Source organism: Phocoena phocoena, chromosome 3 (genome assembly GCF_963924675.1).
Source record: "Phocoena phocoena chromosome 3, mPhoPho1.1, whole genome shotgun sequence".
NCBI lineage: Eukaryota > Metazoa > Chordata > Mammalia > Artiodactyla > Phocoenidae > Phocoena > Phocoena phocoena.
This window is the reverse complement of record NC_089221.1, coordinates 81,666,937-81,689,492: the sequence shown is the minus strand read 5'-3', so window position 1 is coordinate 81,689,492 and position 22,556 is coordinate 81,666,937. Positions and strand designations below refer to the sequence as shown.

The window sequence follows — 22,556 nt, the reverse complement described above, 5'->3', positions numbered from 1 at the left end:
TCACAAGGCTATGTTTCTTTGGTATTGGTTTGTTTTACATAGTGTTGAGATACATTTAAAATCTCAAGCATCACTACTGTTAGAGTAGGAGTGGAACTTAATTTTATAATGAAATACAGTTAACCCTGGGTTGCCAAAAGCCCATTTTCTTCATATTTTATATTTATTCTTCCTCACTAAAATAATATTTCTCAGTTAGGTTTTTATTAGTAAGAACCTGCTGTATAAAAAAGTAAAATAAAATTCAAAAAACATAATAAAAGTATACGTTTAGACAGAAAAAAATATAATATTGCTCAAAGCATATACTACCCGTATTGATCACCAAAATTTTATTGTCTTATCTTACAAGTGTAGCACATATATAATTAAGCAGTTGGTAAACCTGTAGAGATTGAGCACAACTAAGGCCCACAAGGTACTGCTGTGTAATGTATCTACCAACAGGTTGACTAGGGCAGTTGTTACATTTGACTGCAAGAAGAAAAGTAACTGGTTTCTGTTCATTGCTGTGATTAAACAAAGAATGGGTTCCTTTCTTTCAGCTTCAGAGACTAGAGATTCTGAATGCTTTTTATTTGCAGTAGGTGACTGGATACGTTTCTAAGAACATGGTACTGCTGCCCCTTAAATTAGAAACTTGGCAAAACTCAAAATTATATCACCCAGTAATAAACTACTAAGAAGGATCAGGCAAGAAGCAACTATCCGAATACAAAAGGCTAAATAGGCCTTTCTTCCAGATGCTACTTCTGCATTTACCTAAACTATGTAAAGAGATATGAAGAGGCCAGTGGCTGTCAGTAGAATGCAATATGCTACTTTTATCCAGTCTTTGATGTGTGATCTTTTTCTAAGCATGTATGACTCTGTTTGAACACCAGCCATGTGTATTGCCATGTACCCCAAGGTAGAAATTATTCCTTCTCGGTTGGCATTTAATAAACCAACCCTTGTGCCACTGCCATCAGTGCTATATAAAATTAACTGTTTCAGTGGAGTAAAATCAAAGGCTAGCTGGTATAATACAGTAATGCTGATGGCCACAATCCAGGATTTATTTAGGGAAAAAATAATCAATAGCATTAATATTATCAATTTCACAACTATTAAGGTAAAGAAAAAGTTCCAGTGAACTCCATACTCAGTTAAATATTCCTGATAGCCTATGGATTTTATAATGACTAATCGTCCCATTCCTAGGAAAAGTAATGGCCAGAGTACAATGACTTTGTAAGATAACAAAGTCTGGACCCTTTTGTATATTTTCTCCTAACCTTCGGACAAACCATTGCAGTCCCTAAAATAAAACCTCCTACTCCAAAATCCATTGCTCCTATCCCATAGAGCTCAGTTTTGGCAAATCTTCTGGAAAAAAGTGGGAAGTCCACAGCCAAAATGGCAACAGCAATAAATGCACTGTTAATTACACGGAAACAGAGATGGCTGGGACTGACTTCCAAGAATTTTTCAAGGATTTTCTGAACAGGCATTCTGGCATAGAAAGTTCTCCCGCAGTATATTTCATAGAGCAGCCCTGCCCCCAAGATAATTACAACGAGGTCCTCGAAGAGGACAAATGAAGAGAAAATGGTCAAAGTGATCACTAGAGGAACTATTAGGAAAGCAAAGTGAACGAAGAACAGAGTTCTCCAGGTATGTGAAGAAGAACATAAATGCTGTGAGAGAATGATCAGGAGCCTTTTACACAGAGTACAGCCTCCTCTACAGAGTAGAGGACAGAAGACATTTTTTCTTCTTCCTCAAGTGCTCCTGGTGGTCTCGGTGCCCCGCTGTAGAGAGCCATGTAAGCTTCTGCCTTCCAAGCAGTGCTTCCAGCTGATGCAGCTATCTCAGCTTTTGACATGCCTTCCTCACCAAGCTTAATCAGTACTAGCTTTGGATTTAAAGTGAGAGATGTGTGACTCTTGCTTTCACTTGAATATTTAGAAACATTTGTAGGGTTATTAATTGGCCTAATTTCAATATTGTGTCCCAGGGAATAGGGAGGCCTGAGGAGAGGGAGAGAGATGGGGGAACTGCCTGTTGGTGGAGCAATCAGAACACACACAACATTTGTTGATTGTTTGCCATTTTATATAGGTGTGATTGGTGGTGCCCCAAAACAATTGTAATAGTATCATCAAAGCTCACTGATCACTGCTCACCGTAACAAAAGTAATAATAATGAAAATGTTTGAAATATTATGATAATTACCAAAATGTGAGAGACTTGCCGTCAGCACATGCTGTTGGAGAAATGGTGCCAATTGACTTGCTCGACACAGGGTTGCCACAAAGCTTCAATTTGTAAAAAAAGCAATATCTGCAAAACACAATGAAGCAAAGCACAAGAAAATGATGTATGCCTGTGTCTACATTTATTTATCTCTCTATTGTTTTTTCATCCCAATTTTTTTCAGCTAAATTCTTAAAGATGAGTAGGATGTGTAAGTAATCACAGGCTCAAAGTCCTTTGCTTCACATATTTATTTAAATTAAAAATACTATTAGGAATCATTAATTTGAAGACATAATTGACATATTTTGTAACTGAGTACTAATTCGTTCTGTCAGTGGTTTGACAAATTATTGGTCTTACTCCATATTAATCTTTTTTTCAAAAAATTTTTATTGAAATATAGTTGATTATTATTTTTTATTTATTTATTTTGCGGTATGTGGGCCTCTCACTGATGTGGCCTCTCCCGTTGCGGAGCACAGGCTCTGGACGCGCAGGCTCAATGGCCATGGCTCACAGGCCCAACCGCTCCGCGGCGGCATGTGGGATCTTCCCAGACCGGGGCACGAACCCGTGTCCCCTGCATCAGCAGGCGGACTCTCAACCATTGCGCCACCAGGGAAGCCCTATAGTTGATTATTAACTCTAGTTAATAAATTTGTTTCTTACAGGAGAATTTGTGATTCTGAAACATCTTCATTTTTACTTATGTGTGTCACTACAGTAAGTAAAAATATTGTGCATGACAGTCAGGTTTCACACTACTAGAGAAAACAATTACAAATAAGGAAAGGAGGAAGCCTAGAGTGATCCCTGTAGTGATAGATTGGAATGAGAGTTATCAATGTGATTACACACACACACACACACATACACACACACTCACACAAATGGGTAGACATAGAAATATATAGATGTACATGTTCGTATGTAGGAACAGTATCTAATGTCAGTGAGCACAACTACCATCCAAACCTTGCTTTCTAAACACTATTTTCCAATAAAAAAAAATCAGGGGTCCTTGGAAAAATCTTGTGAGGTTAGGTGAATTACAAGGTAAGCCTAGAACATCAGGATGCTAATTAATGAAGTGCTCAAAAATATGGTAAAGTCATAAAAAAAGACACTAGCACCAACATGAAGATCGCAGTGGCCAAATCTGGGACAATTTGAACAACAAAATAAATAACGATATTCATTTTTGAACAGTTTATGATAAATTATGGATATACAAATTATGGATAAACTGTGGACTAATATAAATATTCATGATCCTCCTTATAAAAATGATTAATTGAAAAAAATAATGGAGAAGAGCAGGTCTTTCTTAAAGTAGAGTGTAGAAGGAACAATGGAAATAGGAAATTTCCATTAGGCAAATACCAGAGAAAGAAATATTGTATACAAGATCCATTGATGTTGCTAAAGTTAGTGGGTGAAAGTGTCGTAAGAAACAGACTATTTACATCTTATTGTATTCAAGGCCACTGAAAAATTTGTTGAGGAAAGAATGAATAAGGCTTAAATTGAAGTATTTAGATGTTATTGTTAAAATGATTATGGGAAAAAAAATTTGATCAATGATATGGTACTGTACTAGTATAATTAGGCATGAATATTTGGAAATCTTTAAGTAGAAAAATGAAAACCACTGCTATGGAAATACTGTGAACAAAACTGCAATCTGTTAGATGCCTGATCCTAGGTTTTTTTAGATCAACAACTTCATGATGGATTGTGAAGTGGTAAATATTAGAAAACTGTGAAATCAAACTTTCAACCTCTGATTTACAGCTTTTGTTTGACAGTCTTTGGGCATTTGGTTCTAGTTTTCTGTGCGATACATTTTTGTAAGACAATATCTTTCTATCACCTCCATTTTTTAAACATTGCAAATGAAAAAAATAATGTATGCAGGCAGTTGCTCTCCCTTTCATCAAAACTATCTGAAAGAAAAATGCATTGGAATAAAATTAATTAATTATATCTGAGAGTTAAAACACATAGTAAACCTTTCTTTAGAATATATGCAGATTTATATTTAATAAAGAAAAATAATTTAAAATGGAGGTAATATTAATAAACATATTTCATTCTCTCCAGACAAGTAAAATGAAAATTATCATAGGGAATTTGTTTAAAAGGATGTATTTTATTTGTTTCCATAAGAAAATACTAATCAATGAGTTATACCCAAAGTAAGCTCTGTTTTAATCTAGGGCAGCTCATGTAGTATGAGAATGTTCTAACAGAAGACTTAAAGGAATAAGCCATATATAAAAGACTGTAGATCTTAAAATATTTAACCCAATTTCCAGAGGGGAAGTCCAGTACCTTGAAATCTTACTGAGTATATAAACAGTAAAAACAATTTCTTATGGAATTAAAATAAACAATAAGTTCTACTACAAAGGAGTAAAAAGGAGAAGGAAGAAATTATAAAAACTGAACAAATAAATATTTTAGAAAATTGACAGAATGGCAATGGATAAATTAATCAACAGTTACAAAACAAGGCTCCACATGGCATTTTTCCTTAATATAGAATATTTTATTTATATTTCATATAAATTATTAGATTTACTTCATAAATTATCTCACTGCATGCAGTATCTCTTGTCAACCTTACACAAAATGTAAGCTAAACCACACATTTGATGCTGTTACTCCCTCGTGAAAAACTTGTACAGCCTCTCTTTGTCCTGAACAGGCTCAGCAAAAAAGGTTTCTATTTTTGGCTTAAATCCATTGTTCAGAGACCATATTGGCTCAGCATGAAAGTGTGCTTTGATCAGTGACAAAATAATTAAGCCTGTTTGGTTTATTTGAGAAGGTAGTGATAGTATTAGTGCAAGTTTATGCCGTCTTTGTCCTTCAGGCATGGATTTTAGCTCCTTACCAAGGGAAACATAGCCTATCATGTTTTGGATAAACCCTAGTTAACTTTCAAGCTTCCATCTCCAGGAATGCCCTGTTTGGAACTATATCACAAGTGGCACCCCACACGTATCAGGCTTCATACCTTGGCTTGTGATCTCCACTCAGTGTAACATAGCCTTATCACAAATATCCTACCCCATCTTTCTTTCACTTCAACTTCGCCCTTCCCAGCAAACATTTTTGCCCAGCTAATTCAACTTATCTTTTTTTTTTTTTAACTTTTTATTTTGTATTGGAGTACAGTTGATTAACAATGTTGTCCTAGGTTCAGGTGTACAGCAAAGTGATTCAGTTATACATATACGTGTATCTATTCTTTTTCAAATTCTTTTCCCATTTAGGTTGTTACATAATATTGAGCAGAGTTTCCTGTGCTATACAGTAGGTCCTTGTTGGTTATCCATTTTAAATAATATTGTATGATATTGCTTATATGCAGAATCTAAAAAAAATGGACACAAATGAACTTATTTACAAAACAGAAACAGACTCACTGACTTAGAGAAAGAACTTACGGTTATCTGGGGGAAATGGTGGTGGGGAGGGATAGTTAGGGAGTTTTAGATTGACATGTTAACTTATCTTTTGATCACAGCTTACACAGAACTCATATTACTTGCTATTTTAGTTAACAAACAGAGTACCTACTGTGTGCTAAATACTATGCTGGACTCTGGAGGTAAAGCTGTCAAAAATAGACTTTTTCACCATCCTCATGGACCTTGCAGTCTAGAAATAATGAACTTATACAAGTAATTATACGTTTATACTTGAGATAGGTTTTGTTAATGGCAAAGGTCATATAAAAAACATCCTAAAACCTTCCAGGGTATGCTAAGAGTCCCTCCTCTATGCTTACATATTTTTTCTGTTTTCTCACTGTAATAATAGTCTTTCCTGGGGCAGGTCTAAAGTACTGAATATAGTGCTTCAGCCCTAGTAGGTGTTTAATAAATGTCTCTTTAACTTAAATATGTGAAATGATCATCCATAAATCATCAGTAAATTGACTTCCTTGATGCCTTGTTAAAAATATTTATGAGGGCTTCCCTGGTGGCACAGTGGTTGAGAGTCCGCCTGCCGATGCAGGGGACACGGGTTCGTGCCCCGGTCCGGGAAGGATCCCACATGCCGCCGAGCGGCTGGTCCCGTGAGCCATGGCCACTGAGCCTGTGCGTCCGGAGCCTGTGCTCCGCAACAGGAGAGGCCACAACAGTGAGAGGCCTGCGTACCGCAAAAAAATAAATAAATAAAAATATTTATGTCTCAAAAAAGTCTTTGCAGATGATACATTCATTTTCACTTAAGTGAGCTTTCACTCTTCACTGAGACCTTGGTGGAAAAAAAAAATTGCCACTTCTACCCTATGCTGTTTTCCCCCTAAATGAAACTTTCTATTAAAGACTGGCTTATACAGTTCTCAAGATATGGACACCTGGAGCATTTTAGGTAAAAAAAAAAAAAAAAAGCATGTCAGGACATAGCAATATCTGGAATGGCTTTTTAAAAAATTATTTAAATGTGATTGGTTTATTGCCTGAGGCTTTAGAGACAAATATCTGAAAGAATATGGATGAACTCTGAACATTTATTGAGGTTTCTTCACTAATTTATTAGACGATATCAGAAAATGGGCTCCACTGTAATTACAAAGTCTGTTCAGGGTTGCCATTGGCTATCATTGGTTAACTAACACAGAAAGTAAAGAACATTATATACATTTCTCTAAAAAATGAACCCTAACCTCCACCATGCCCAAGTGCACTAAGGCATGCAGGCAATTCAGCAAGAGAGTGGAATGAAATCAGTTCAGCTTATTAATAACATGGTTCAGAATATGATCAAATATTTGCCTGATATTTAATTGGTTCTTGCTTCTATCTCCGTATTTGGAAGAGGTCTCAGACCAGGAGATAAATCTTGTCCCTTAGAGTATTAGGCAGAAACTACACATACAGTAGTTGGCACATTTCCCACAGTAATAGGACTGTTTTTCTATGGTGGTTTCATTTCGTTGTAAAATTGAGCACTTAGGGCACACCAAAATTTAGTACTGAAGCAATACAGAACCTAACGTGCTGCAAGATGTAAGCTATTCAAGTTAGCTATAATTAAAAAAAATTTTTTAAGTGTATTGAATATTAGGTGAAAATGTTATATGATAAAGTTTAGCATATTCTGATTAACGTGGCAGGTAATATATTTAGGTATTATATTGACAGTTATTGTGGTCATTTGATGAAAAAGGCACACAAACCAAGCATATAATGAACAAATATACTAAGAGAAAATCTCTGACATATATGTTGGCCTTCTAAAATAATTAATGCAACTTTCATAATAGTTTGAGAGAAATGTTGAGTTTCTAATGTACAATGAAGATTTTATTCCGATCTGAATAGCAGAAGTCACTTTTTAGATTAATTTTTAACAATGTTTCCAGAAAGACCTCTTAAAATAATATATATACATCCATGGAAAACATTTATGTATCTTTTCTGGCCCTACCTTGAGTCTCCATGCTCTAGATTTCACCTACACTCAGTACATCTCATGCAATAAACCTGAGCCTTAGATTTTTGCTCTCTCATTTGCTTAATGAATTTTTTTCTTTAATTCACTGTGAATTATGATATTTGGTCAGTTTTCTCACTGATATTCTATTTGACGGACTCAATAAAATCTAACTTCTCTTTCATTGCTTCATAAATAAAAAGTTAATCAAAATAAATAAATAAAAAGTTAATCAAATATTAATTTAGTGCTTGTTATGTGCTAGTCACATACATAGTTTTGACAGGCCAGTCAGGGAAACCATGGAGGTATACAGTGACATGCTACCTCTTCTGGAGATGATTTTTGCAGATATACTGTTTTGTACATTGTAAACATGTACAGCTCACATCATAGTCTTCATACCAGTGTCATTCAATAAGGAGTCTTTATCAAAATTTCCTCTAGACATTTTTTAACGTATGAATTCTTGAGGATCTAGTTCAGAGTTACATAATCACAATTTCTGGGGATGATTTCTGACCATACTTCAGTTAAGGACCACTAATTTTTATTGTGGCCCCATTTATAATCACATATATTCTTATATATTTCTTGTGTGTATTATATATTTTTTATAGATAAAGTTTTTAAAAAATTTATTACAGTATAGTTGATTTACAATGTTGTGTTAGGTTCAGGTTACAACAAAGTGATTCCGGTATTCATATACATATAGTCATTCTTTTTTAGATTATTTCCCTGTGCTATATAGTAGTTCCCTGTCAGTCATCTATCCTATATGCAATAGTGTGTGTGTGTTCATCCCAAGCTCCTGATTTATCTCTCCCCACAGTGTTTCCCCTTTGGTAACCATAAGTTTGTTTTTGATATCTGTAAGTCTGCTTCTGTTTTGTAAATAAGTTCATTTGTATCGTTTTTTTAAATTAGATTCCACATATGAGTGATATCATATGATATTTGTCTTTGTCTGACTTACTTCACTTAGTATGATAATCTCTAGGTCTGTCCATGTTGCTGCAGATGGCATTATTTCATTCTTTTTATGGCTGAGTAGTATTCCATTGTATATATGTACCACATCTTCTTTATCCATTCATCCATCAATGGACATTTAGATTGCTTCCATGTCTTGGCTATCGTAAATAGTGCTGCAGTGAACATTGGGGTGCATGTATCGTTTTGGAGTATGGTTTTCTCAAGATATATGCCCTGGAGTGGGATTGCTGGATCATATGGTAGTTCTATTTTAGTTTTTTAAGGAACTTCCATAATGTTCTCCATAGTGTTTGTACCAATTTACATTTCCACCAACAGTGTAGGAGGGTTCCCTTTCCTCCACACCCTCTCCAGCATTTATTGTTTGTAGACATTTTAATGATGGCCATTTTGACCAGTGTGAGGTGGCACCTCATTGTAGTTATGATTTGCATTTCTCTGATAATTAGTGATGTTGAGCATCTTTTCATGTGCTTTTCGGTCATCTGTATGTCTTCTTTGGAGAACTCTCCATAAGTTAAGTTTTAATTATGTACTTTAATACCACATTTATATTTTGGAACTAAAGTAGTAAGTGTAACATAGTTGTCAAATTATTTCATGTGTGTTAGAGTCCATTACACAACTAGACTGCTAGTATCTTGCAGGGGAGAGCATAGTTTATGCTCCTGAAATATCTAACCAAAATTTCAATTCTGTTTTCTCTTAATAATTTTTCTAGATCGATTGACGTACTTTTCGTAGTAATGAACTATATTCACCCTCCCGCTTCTCTGTCCAATTTCTCTCCCAAGGTGACACTCTTATATGTAGAGATTAGAGCTCTAGAGTAAGAGCATACTGCCTCACTAATTAGTGGGATTCTAGGCAAATTTTCAAGGGGAAGAGAGCAATAGCTATTGATCATCACTCTTAGAATATTTACGTAGTTGATATCCAGAGTATTTGAAGGTCCTGCACTGAGAAAAAAAAGCTAAAGTTCTACCACTGTGGTTGAAGTATCAATATAGTGGGTAATAGGCTATTTTTGATACCATTGGCACAGAAGAAATAAATCTAAGCTCTAAAGTATTTTTAAGGTTTTGAAGAGTTCTTTTTCCATGAATGATGAGGTGGGCAAGTCTGCCCCAGAAAAGTTTGCAGATCCTCATTCCTTTGTGCTTACTATTACAAAATCACTTTTAATAACAAACAACAACATGAATATTAAGGTCAAATATTTAATAGTACATCATAGGTCAGGACTTGTTAAGTGCTGTATAGGCACTGTCAAATTTAATTCTGACAATATGTGGTAGACACTGTTATAGCTTTTATATTATGAGTGTTTTTTCTTATGTAATATTGACATGAATTTTATGAGAGTAATTGGTCATAAATTATAGATTCTCTGAACTCATTCTACAAGCATTCATTGAGCCCCTTTATAAGTAATATACAGAAATAATGATGACAAACACTTGAGGCAGCCTGAAATATGTTCAATACCTTTATCTCATGAATCAGCCACAACAGTGTGTTCATAAAAGAAAAGCTGTGTGGTGATATATGTTGGTAAATGTGGCTCACTTCCTTTGCTTCAGTCATTTGGGAAAAAAAAGAGAACTCAGAATTGGTATCAAAACTGAACATAAGGATAAATCAATATAAAAATTTACAGAGTAAATGATTGGATGTATAAATCTTAATCAGAATAATCTGAGTGGGGTAATTAGAGAAATTGGGTGGGGATTTAGGTGAAACAGTATTTGCTGTGACTTATTAATTGTTGAATCTGGATGCTTGGTGTATTTATATAATTTTACATAATAAAATGTTAAAAACTAGAAAAAAGATAGATCGATGTGTAATTTAAAACTCTGATGAGTTCACAAGAAACCAAATAGTTGTTTTGTCTTAATATAGTAGTTCAATTCAGCAAATGCATGAATTTCTCTTCCTCAACCAAGATGCAATTAGCAACCATGAAAATACACAATTTTCCATTTGCCTTTGCCCACCTATAATAATTGTGCCTAATGGCCATCTAAATTATTCATTTTATATGGTGAACAAGTGATTATTCTTAAAACAGATCCTGTGCTCTTTTAAATTGCTTTTCTTCATTCTCCAGTTGGCCCAGACCATTACTGAGTTAACTGTTTCTTAATGAAAATACTGCCTCACTGAACTTTGCTTTGTCTGCGAATCAGAGGAATAATTTGAAATTCCTAAAGTCCAGAACTGCATCTCAAAATGAGATGGCAAAATGCTAAAGTTTTTTATCTTTTCACTAATGGCCTTTTTCTGAAATGCATTTTCCTTTTCTCTAGAAACAGAACACTTTCACAGGATATACTTAATATCTATAAACCTGGATACAAATAGTCTGTGTGCTGATGATTCTAGGAAGTTAATTTTATCTATTAAGACATAAACAGAACTTATAAAATGAATAGAAACAGGCAGTATGAGGGTAGAGGGGCAAAAAGAAGGCTTAGAGTAAGGCTTTTACTTCCTTCTTTCTGCCCCCGCCCCCCAGCACTTCCTGTAGAGGAGAAGCTACAGATCAAATTGCTTGAGTCCAAGGCATTGACAGGGTGATACATTTTAGAAGGTGAGATCATTGTGCTAAAGCTGTGGTGCTTCCTCCATTCTTTCATATTTTCCATTTCCTTTGTGTACCATCCACTTTGGTATGGTTAAGGTTTGCCTAAGTGGGCTGTTGGCTGTACATATCTGATGATCTCACTTGCCCTGCTACTTTGATTCCTGTTAGGGAGGCAGATGAAGCAAATAAAGCCCAAGTTTAAGAAACAAGGAAAGTAAGGGCTTCCATTAAACTATGTTCTGCATCACAGCCTTTACCAGACCTGTTTCATGGTGTGACTTTAGCTTATATGCTAATACCCTGGAATTTTAATTTGTATATTGTTTCTTTTGTATATCCATCTCTTCGTGTGTGTGTGTGTGTTCAAGTGAGGACCATCAGAGGTGATTGGTGAGATGTTCCTGGTATCCTGGGTCAAAATAACAAAACTACCAGCAGAAAGCCTTAATTCTACAGACTGTACATGAACACTTAGCAATGGCATAATTTTAACACTATATTATTTTTTGATTTAAAGGCTGAAGACTTGGTTTATTTTATGAAATTATTTCGGAGAGCAAATAATTATTTTTAAGCTTGTGGGCCTGACTAAATGGCTATGTAAACAGTTGGTGCAAACCTACCAAATTAGAACTTGAAAGTTACAAAATCCAGAAAGATTTACTCTTATACCACCTGTGTTTTCTTGAGCTTCTGGTTGACACAGCATGTCTCTAAGATATGGAAATCCCTTCTCCTCCTTTGTTCCCTTCAAGTGCCAGGAACTGATTTTCCAGCCAGCAGGAGCATCATGCCCATCTGTGTCCTTTTTCATTTTTGCCTTTCCCTTGACTTTACCTTATAGTTAGTCAGAAATCAGTCACATAACCCCAACAGTGTCAAAACTGTAGTATTCTAAATGTCTCAGCTATGCACCTCCAGACTTCCAAAAACCCCCTATTTTTATGATCAAGGACACATATATGCCTAATCAAGTGCGTTCATACAGAGACACCATTTAGCTAAATTATTATGTATTATAATCAAAAAGTAATTATTTTAATGCAAACTTTTTTACTATAGCGATAAAATAAATATTCATATAATATTTAAATATGAAGTGAAATTAAATAAACATGTAGACACAATTTATTATAACTCATCAATGTAATAAATTAGCATTCTTTGAGTATACAACTTTTAAATGAGAGTCTTTCCCTCTCCTTTGATAATACAAGAAATGAATTTAAACTTTCTTTAAAATAATAAATATGAAGGCATAATCAAATATAAAGTTTGACTTCTAAACTTAAATTTTTTAATCCATAAACATGCTCGCTTATTGTTAACCAGAACAATTGCCTGAGAAAATAGACTTGAAATAAACATTTTATCAACTTATGTGGATAATAGAACAGGCATACCTCAGATGTATTGCAGGTTTGGTTCCAGACCATCACAATAAAGCAAACATCGAGTTAAAGAAAGTCACACAAATGTTTTGGTTTCCCAGTGCATATGAAAGTTAGGTTTACACTGTACCATAGTCTATCAAGTGTGCAAGAACATTATGTCTTAAAAAACAACAATGTACACACCTTAATTAAAAAATACTTTATTGGGCTTCCCTGGTGGCGCAGTGGTTGAGAGTCCACCTGCCAATGCAGGGGACACGGGTTTGTGCCCCGGTCTGGGAAGATCCCACATGCCACGGAGCGGCTGGGCCCGTGAACCATGGCCGCTGAGCCTGCACGTACAGAGCCTGTGCTCTGCAACGGGAGAGGCCACAACAGTGAGAGGCCCACATACCGCAAAAAAAAACAACTTTATTGCTGAAAAATGCTAACCGTCATCTAGTCTTCAATGAGTCGAAGTGTAGTAAAGCAAAGTATGCCTGTACTGAAAATCCTGTGATGGACAAACGTATTGGACTGTTGAAGGTACTTTGTGGACTTATATGGGGTAGGATATATTCTAGGAATGGGGATACAGCTATTAGATTTCAGCTATCTCAGATATACCAAAGCCATGGATAAATGAAATGTACTGGTGGAAGGCATAAATGCAGAGCAGAGGGAGCCACAGCTGCTAATTCCAGTGTCTCAAAATATGATACTAAGTCTTTATCTGTAAACCTACTACAATTGCTGAGTAGGAATTTATGCTTTCTGTTTATGTATCTTCTGATTTCAAATAAACCCTAAAAAAGTCATAAGTCTGCACTTTGTAATTGTGATATGTCCAATTTTGTAAATGTTGGCAAAAAATTTTTTTGGAAAACCTTTGTATAGACTAACTCAATGGAGGTAAAGTTAGACATATCTTGCAGAGGAATTCCATCAGTAAATGTGTTGATACCAACATTTTATTATAAATTATTGATTTGATCAATTCTCCACTTAAAATCTTTTAAAGTTTTTCTGTAGTCCACCAATTAAATACTGATTTCTCAGCAAGCCATTTTCTTTCCTCCACAATATAGGTACAACCTCCATTAAATCCTTATATCCTTCTTTTCCCATGTTTGCAAGTACCTTTCATCATACCATTTTCATCTACTCTTCCATGTTTGTTTCAAGACCCATCTCAAGTGTTTTATTCTTCAGAAAGCTGTTTTTCCCCCGACCCTATATTTGGATTTTATCTTTCCTTTTTCCTGAAGCACCAGGGGATATTTACCTTCTCAAGTGACACTTAAGTCATTTTGTTCAATGCTCACAGAATTGCTTGGGTATTCCATAGACAAAGGGGACCTTTTAGTCTCAGAGCATACCTGGCTTTGGCTTGGAATATCAGGGTGTTTTCAGTGTTGTAGGTGTGATGGAAAGTAAGAGAACTAATGTTGTTGAGTACTTATTCAAAGCTGGGTGTTTGGTTTTATCACTGAGAAATATTCAAGTTGTTTTTTGTTTGTTTGTTTGTTTGTTTTTGCGGTACGCGGGCCTCTCACTGTTGTGGAGCACAGGCTCCGGACGCGCAGGCTCAGCGGCCATGGCTCATGGGCCCAGCCGCTCCGCGGCATGTGGGATCTTCCCGGACCGGGGCACGAAGGCGGACTCTCAACCACTGCGCCACCAGGGAAACCCTCAAGTTGTTTTTTATTCTTCCAGTGTTTCATAGTTTTAATGAAAACAACCGGTATATTTAAGCTTTAAGAACTTTATATATATTGCCAGAACAATATATATTGCCAGGAACCACCTGTCAGAGAAAATGATATTTGACTGTGCATCTCATATCCACTCATTTGCATGTTGCCATGCCCATGTCAGCTGGGAAACCTATTGTAAGTATAACTTTAAAGCATTAAACAAAATGACAGCTGTTAGCTGTAATACGAAGAAAAAATTATAAGGGTTGTTCTTGGTTATTTTTCTGATAGTGCTAAAAACAGTTGTATGCCTGTTGTTTGTGAAAGAGCTGTTATTTCAGAGGATTGTCTTTTATTCTATGCAGTGATTGATGTCAGCTCCAACAGCTTTCATTGGATCAAAGCACTTGCTTCCAGTCTATCATCCTTCCATTTACTCCATGCATAGGTTCCAGAATCATCTTCTTAAAATACATATTGACCATTCTATCTCTCTGCTCAAATGGTTTCTCATGAATTTTAGAATAAATTCCACTTCCTTACCAATGCATTTAAGAATATCTATAATCTAAATCTAACCCTAGCCCTTGATCATTACTTCTCTCTTACAATCACTCTATGTTGGACAAATTTATTCCTTATCAAAAATATTTTGAAGCTGTATCAGTCAGGGATTAATCCAAGAGATAGAAAAATCTCTAGGTTTTCTAACAAGAAAGATATTCAGTACAGGAAATTAAGTGACTCCAAAACTGATGGAAATGCTGAAGGCCAAAAACCAGATTCTAACTCAGGGTCCAGGAATAATTTCCACAATGAAGAGATGATTCACTAGGGCAGCCTCTTCCTCTGAAGCCACCACAGAAGCTAATGTCAGAATCAAAAGTCCCTACCAGAAATGACACCTGACTTTCAGAAAACTGAAAAATGGGCTATATGGAACAGAGCTGAAGAGAAAGTACCACCAGTGCTGGGCCGAAAATGGTCTCTGCTGTATTTCTGCCTTTCAGTCATGTTTTTCGTCATCACTTTGGGGAACACCAGTTTCTCCTTTGGGGAGGGAATACAAAGTTTCTGGGGGACAGTGGTTGTCCTTCAGAAAGTTTCTTTTTCTGATGTATCAGCATTTGATTGAGGTCCTCAAATGTTTATCATATAATTTTATTTAGAAGCAGAGAAAATGTCCTTTGGTAAAGGATTTAAAAGACAGATAAAGATAATTTGAGATTGAGAGTTTAGATACCTGAAAATCTAAATTTATCTCAATGGATTTAATTTCTGTTCCTAATAACAGAGCAATTTGGGAAAGATCATTTGTGATTTGGCCACTTTATACATGTTATCTCATAATCTTTTCAAGCACTTTCCATCTACTACCCTTGTAGGTATTCGTAGTTCAACTTAATAATCTCTGAAAAGTAAAAAGATTTTCTCAAGTTTAAAGAGAAAAGGGTAGCAATCAAAGTTAATTATGACTGCCATCAATGCTCTTTCTTCTATAAAATAACCCTCATTTTTTATTTTTAAATTTATGCCAGTAGAAAACGTTAAAAACTTATCGTGATTTTTGCATTGTTTAAAACTGTGGAAGGAAGGTAAATGGAAATAAACATGTTCCAGTTAAACTCTATAAAAAGGTAATTCTAAGTATATATTATTGTGAAAGAACAATATACATTATTTAAATGGTGGAGAGAGGATTATTTGGCAAGTATTCAAGTTACTCATAGGGGAAAAGCAATAGTATTTCACATTGCGGACAATTATTGTTACAATGTGTACTTTTTTTCCCCTTAATAATTACATGTTCCCTCATGTCGCATCTGCACAAGACAGAATAATTAATATACATTAGCTGCATTGTGGAAGGGATGTTTGGTTTTAATTAACATTGGACCATAAGAAAGGCAATTTACTTTATATTACCATTCGTTATTTGATGCACACATACACATACATACATACAGAGTCTGCAAAGAAAGGCAACTATGTGAAATGTTAGAAAGCTTCTCAATCTGGAGTTACACTAAGCCTAACTAAAAATATACAAAATGTTTTTGCAGAATAATTCCTTTCTTCTCTTTGATGTTTTAGACAGTTGTGTGGCATTCTAATGTAAAATGATTTAAAGCCAGAAGTTGGTTATATAGTGATTATTCCAGAAGTGAACTGGACAATCAACAAAGCTCCTGGTGTTCATATGGCAAGAGCAGTAATGCAGAACTCACCGGAGACTAAAATCACAATGCAGGGACTTCCTGGTGGCGCAATGGCAGGCAATAAGAACCTGCCTGCTAATGCAGGGGACGCTGGTTTGATCTGTGGTCTGGGAAGATCCCACTTTCCACGGAGCAACTGAGCCCGTGCGCCACAACTACTGAGCCTGCTCTCTAGAGCCCACGCACCACGACTACTGAAGCCTGCATGCCTAGAGCCCGTGCTCTGCAACAAAAGAAGCCATCACAATGAGAAGCCTGTGCACCTCAAGGAAGAGTAACCCCTGCTTGCCGCAAGTAGAGAAAGTCCACGCACAGCAATGAAGACACAACGCAGCCAAAAATAAATAAAATTAAAAAAAAATCACAATGCATATTCATTTCAAATTATAACTTAAAGAAGCAGGACTGATACTTCTGACTTGTCTAATACATTTTTTTTTTTTTTTTTTTTTTTGCGGTGTGCGGGCCTCTCACTGTTGTGGCCTCTCCCGTTGCGGAGCACAGGCTCCAGATGTGCAGGCTCAGCAGCCATGTCTCACGGGCCCAGCTGCTCCACGGCATGTGGGATCTTCCCGGACAGGGGCACGAACCCGTGTCCCCTGCATCGGCAGGCAGACTCTCAACCACTGTGCCACCAGGGAAGCCCTGTCTAATACATTTTGATGAAAAAGAAGTTTATCTTATAATTGAGTGAAGTGTCAATTAAACTTTTTAATATACATAGGAATGCATTTAGACTGCCTGTGTGATAAACTACAGTAACCTTATTCCTTCATCAGGAGGATATTGACCATGTGTATCAGTTAGCTTTTGCTGTATAGCAAATGACTCTAAATCTTAGTGGTTTAACTGCTGAGTCTATGACTTGGCAGTTGGGCTGGCCTTATCTGGGCAGTTGTTCTTGTCTTGGCGGGGCTCACACGTGTCTGAGCTCAACAGGATGGTCAACTGGGAAGTGGTTAAGTAGAATTACTGTAGCCAGGAGGTTGTCTCTGTTCCCTGTTCTTTCTCATTCTTCAGCAGGCAAGCTGAAACTTATTTACATGACAACTGAAAAGGATTTCAAGGAAGAGAGAGGAAGTGACTCTGGACTTGATCCCTACACTGAGAATTGGCATGCTGTCACTTATACTACATTCTAATGGCCAACCATGTCACACAGACAGCCCATATTCAAGAGATGGAAAAAGAAACTTCTCTCCTTGATAGAAATAAATGTAAAGCAACATTTAAAAGGTGTGAACATAAGGAAGACTGAGGGATTGTAGCCAGTTTTTCAATCTACTATTCCACATTGGGAAACAAATTTTGTTGGTGAGGTTGTTCCTTGATAATGAAGTGTCCTACGAACAAAAGTAGGCTTCAGAGGATGGATGGATGTATAGTGCTCTTCCAGTCTTCCCAAAACTTCTTCATTGTCACCTCTGGCTCAACATAAGTATCTCTTGTGTCTCCTTAGCGAGATTCATTCTGAGCACCATACACTGATGTTCAGCAGTTCTACTTCTATCAGTTTAAGTTATTTTAACATCCAAGTCTTCTACATAAATATTTCTAAGTGTGGCCTTTCTGCTTTCCAAAAGTAGATTCCCTGAGAATCTCTTATAAAACCCAGGTTTTTCTGTATTTTTCATATAGTGTTTTCATGTAGTACAGTTGTTCCTTGGTACCCACAGGGGATTGGTTCAAGGACCCCCCTCATCCCACCCACCCCTGGGATACCAAAATCTGTGGATGCGCCATCCCTTACAGAACATGGCATAGTATTTGCGTATAACCTACACAAATCCTCCCATATACTTAAAATCATCTCTGGATTACTTATAATATCTAAAACAATGTAAGTGCTGTGTAAAGAGTGGTAAATACAACATAAATGCTACATAAGTAGTTGCTGTTGTGTGGCAAATTCAAATTTTGCTTTTTGGAAGTTTATGGATTTTTTTTTGGTCATTGATAACTGTCATATTTTGAATCCCAACTGTATATATATTTTTAATTTTTTTAATTAAAAAATATTTTTGGAATATAGTTGCTTTACTGAAGTTTATGGATTTTAAAAAAATATATATATATATATTTTTTGTGGTACGCGGGCCTCTCACTGTTGTGGCCTCTACCATTGCAGAGCACAGGCTCCAGATGCGCAGGCCCAGCAGCCATGGCTCACGGGCCTAGCCGCTCCGCGGCATGTGGAATCTTCCCGGGTCAGGGCACGAACCCATGCCCCTTGCATCGGCAGGCGGACTCTCAACCACTGTACCACCAGGGAAGCCCTAAAAAAATATTTTTAATCCATGGTTGCTTGAAACCATGTATGCAGTACCTGCAGATATTGAGGGCCAACTGTGTTCTGTGCTTATCACTCTGTAGTATTATTCTCAAATTTACTTCATGTTTTTAGATATATTCTCTACATCTGAGGTCTTCCATGCATAAGACTCATTGCCTTGAAAATGTATTCTCTAATTAACTACACTTAATCTTTACATTCATTTGAATTTAGAAATTGCCTATATCACACGTGTTTTATGTGTTGATAGTAAGGATTTTGTTATCTTCCTAATCTTCCTATCGCCATTATAATATTCTGTAGGGTAAGGATAGGATAACATTGTTTCCTTTGCAGCATTTATACAGTTTACTACTCTAGGTATCTAATTATTATTGGGGCTAAATTAATGTATGTCATCTCTCTTCCTCTGTCTATATGTATGTGTGTGTGTGTGTGTGTGTGTGTGTGTGTGCATGCATGCACCTATGTAAATACACATAAACAATATGCATACACATATATATGTGTGCTTGTGTGTATAAATGTGTTTATAGACAGATGGTTATATAGATTAGATCAATAGGAAAAGATAGATATTGACACTTAAATTACCCATTTGAATGTTAGATATAATAATCAACATATTCTTAAAATTTCAATATATTCATAGATCAAGGCATTCTGTTTTCCTCTTTTCATACCATGATATATTCCTGATGAACAATAATCAGTTGTATGTGTGTGCATAATTGTTTCCATGGTAAAATTGTAAAAATTATTTTTGACAAGAGTGACAATAAAATTTACACTCTGAAATAAGGAGTCAATAAAGGGCAATGAAATGTGGAATGAAAGTAGTAAGACTCTTGAACAAAAATGTACTAGTTTAAGTTTTTAAAAATTTAATATTCAGTACCTAAAATAAATGAGAATTAGAATTATATTCCTCTAGATTATGCCAGGAAAAAATATCTTTGGCTAATTTTGAATCTATGTAAATAACAGAATATAGTTATTGTAATAGTCATGACTTTATTATACTTCAATGCAATAGGAGTCAAAATCCCGAATTCCTTTGAATATCAGGGAGATTAATTCATTTGTTTTAAGATTAGAAAGGAGCCCTTTGTTTATCCTGATGATTTGTAGTTACATATTTCTGATCACACTTAATCTGTGAACCTTGCCACCTTGAGCTATACTAATAAGAGTAGTTGTTAGGAGTGGAAGCTCTTGTGTCACATGATCTTGGGGATAAATCCTTATTTTATCAATTAAATATTGTTTTTGATAAGATACTTAAGCTCTTTAGTGCCCTGTTTTCTCATCTGTGAAATATGAGTAAGAAACACACCTATTTTTCTGGTATGGTTAAATTAAAAAATGCATGCATTATAAAAATGATGAAGAGTCAGTATTCAACTCAAGATGATGATACAAAAATCAGATGAACTCCCCTAACTTTCCTATATACAAATGTGCATTTGTTGTAAGAAAAGTAAATTTTTCTTAGTTTTCTTTTATTTGTGAAAATGGGAATTAAAAATAACTACTTCATGGTATTATACATATTCATTAATAAGATAATATGTATGCATGCACCTAGAATTGTTTATACTAAATCAACATTCAGGAAAGGTAGCTCCTTGCAAAAGAACATAGAAGAACACTGATATTTATCTACAAACCACAGAGCAAAGAAGTTTCTGAGGGAGACTCAGTGAAGCTAGAATGCCAGATCTCACCTGTGCCTCCACTAAAGGTGCTCTGGAAAAGAAATCATGAAATGATTCAGTTCAGCACTGACTGAATAGGCTGATAGCATGATAACTAAATTAGTTACTTTACTGATAAAAGATATAAATAAGGAAGATGCAGGGTGACATAGTGTCTACAGTTGCTGAAGCTAAGTTAATGAATGACTGCATATAATACCTAAAACTCTTCCAACTCCTAAGCAGTTATGGATTCAACCAATTTTCAGCAAATATTTAGCACTTGAAAGGTTTGGATGTGAAACAAGCTTTTAACTTAGAAAGAGAGTTTCAGCATCTGGCAGCTCAATTTGGACTTTATGAAAGTGGAAAATTTGAATAACTTTACCAACATTGAAAACACAATGACTACACTGTTAGTAATATATTTGATTGAATATTTGAAATAAATTTGTAACTATTTATAGGTTATGGTTTTAATTAGGTAATATAACTGATATACACATATATACACATGGACATATAATATAACATTATGCCTATAATTACGTGTATAATATTTACACATAAATATAATGCATATATATGTATAGATACGTATATTTATAATATTATTTATCCCTTGGCTCTTGCACATTTGAGCTACTTCTCTGGTTTATGAAGCCTACAGAAAATCTGTGTTTATAATTGTAGATTATAAAGGTGCGATTTTAACATTAAGTTATACACATTTAACAATTGCAGATTATGAATTAATATCAACTTTAATAACACATCTAGTGCTTCTAATAAAGTTTGCTGGTACTGCTTTCTAAGTACTGTTTAATACATTTTCTCTTGTACTTACTAACAAGGTATAGATGATCCATAGTTTTAGACACAAACTATGAGTGTTCCATAGTTTTATATCAAAAGAGAATAAAATTTGAAATATTTAAAACAAGCAACAACAAAAAAATACATTTCCTCTTACACCAAAACAAATAGCTATTTATGTAAGTGAGTTTTATCTTCTTTCAGCTCTATTCATAATTCTCCTACTATTTTATTTTCCATCAGATTCATTTTTTTGAAGAAAATATTTTTTAGAAAGCTATATAAATTGTGCTAACTTTTAGAGTTAAGAAAGCTAACAGTGAACCCCAGAAAGTGACTAAGTATAATCACACAGTCAATAAGGCATCATCTGATTCTTAGATTTGCTTACTTATTAGAGTTATAACGTCAAGATGCTACCTTTAACTTTCTGCAAAAAATGATATATATAGTTGATTTCTTGAAATCACTAAAATATACTTTTGTTAATTTCTAATTCAAAATGATGCCTAACAAATAGAACAACTTACATATTAGCTGCCAGGATAGAAAGTGAATAATGTTTTAATATTTAGTGGGTCAGTCATTATGATGCTTTACATTTATTATCTTATTTGGCTCTTTAAAAAATCTTGCAAAATAAATGTCATCCTCACTTTACAGATAACAAATGAAGACTTAGAAAACTTAAGTCACTTGTTCAAAAGGATGTATCTATAACTGGGAGTGATAGGATTGTTTCTTGAACAATGGGTTACTTGAAGCCATACTTTCCAAATACGGTTATGATAGTTAACAACTAACATTCAAAGGGCATTAAAACAGCAAATAGATTTATACAAACTCAGCTTAAAAAATCATATTTGTAGGTAACTTATGAAGCTACCCAAAGCTTTATGAAAGGCAAGATAATCTGTTCCATTTCTTTTGGGTACAGTGGAAAAATAATAAAAGAAAAGGTGCTTTTTAAAGTGTCTCACCCTTATTGTCTCTTGTATATGAAATAGAATATCCTGTTTCTTAAACTGAAGAAGATGGAGTTGAGGTTAGGAGCACAAGGCCAGCGGCAGAGACCAGGAGGTCTATTCAGTTTTCCAGAGCCTTTGTAAGAATGGTTAAATACACAAAGTTTTCAAATAAAGATAAAATGAATGAAGGTTAGTATTAAAAGAAACC

General features: G+C 35.2%; 1 pseudogene; it reads right to left on the bottom strand.

The window, feature by feature from the left end:
* Nucleotides 1-321: 321 nt before the first annotated feature.
* On the bottom strand, nt 322-2,607 carry LOC136120208 (phosphatidylinositol-glycan biosynthesis class W protein-like; annotated as a pseudogene).
* Between the last annotated feature and the right edge of the window lie 19,949 nt (nt 2,608-22,556).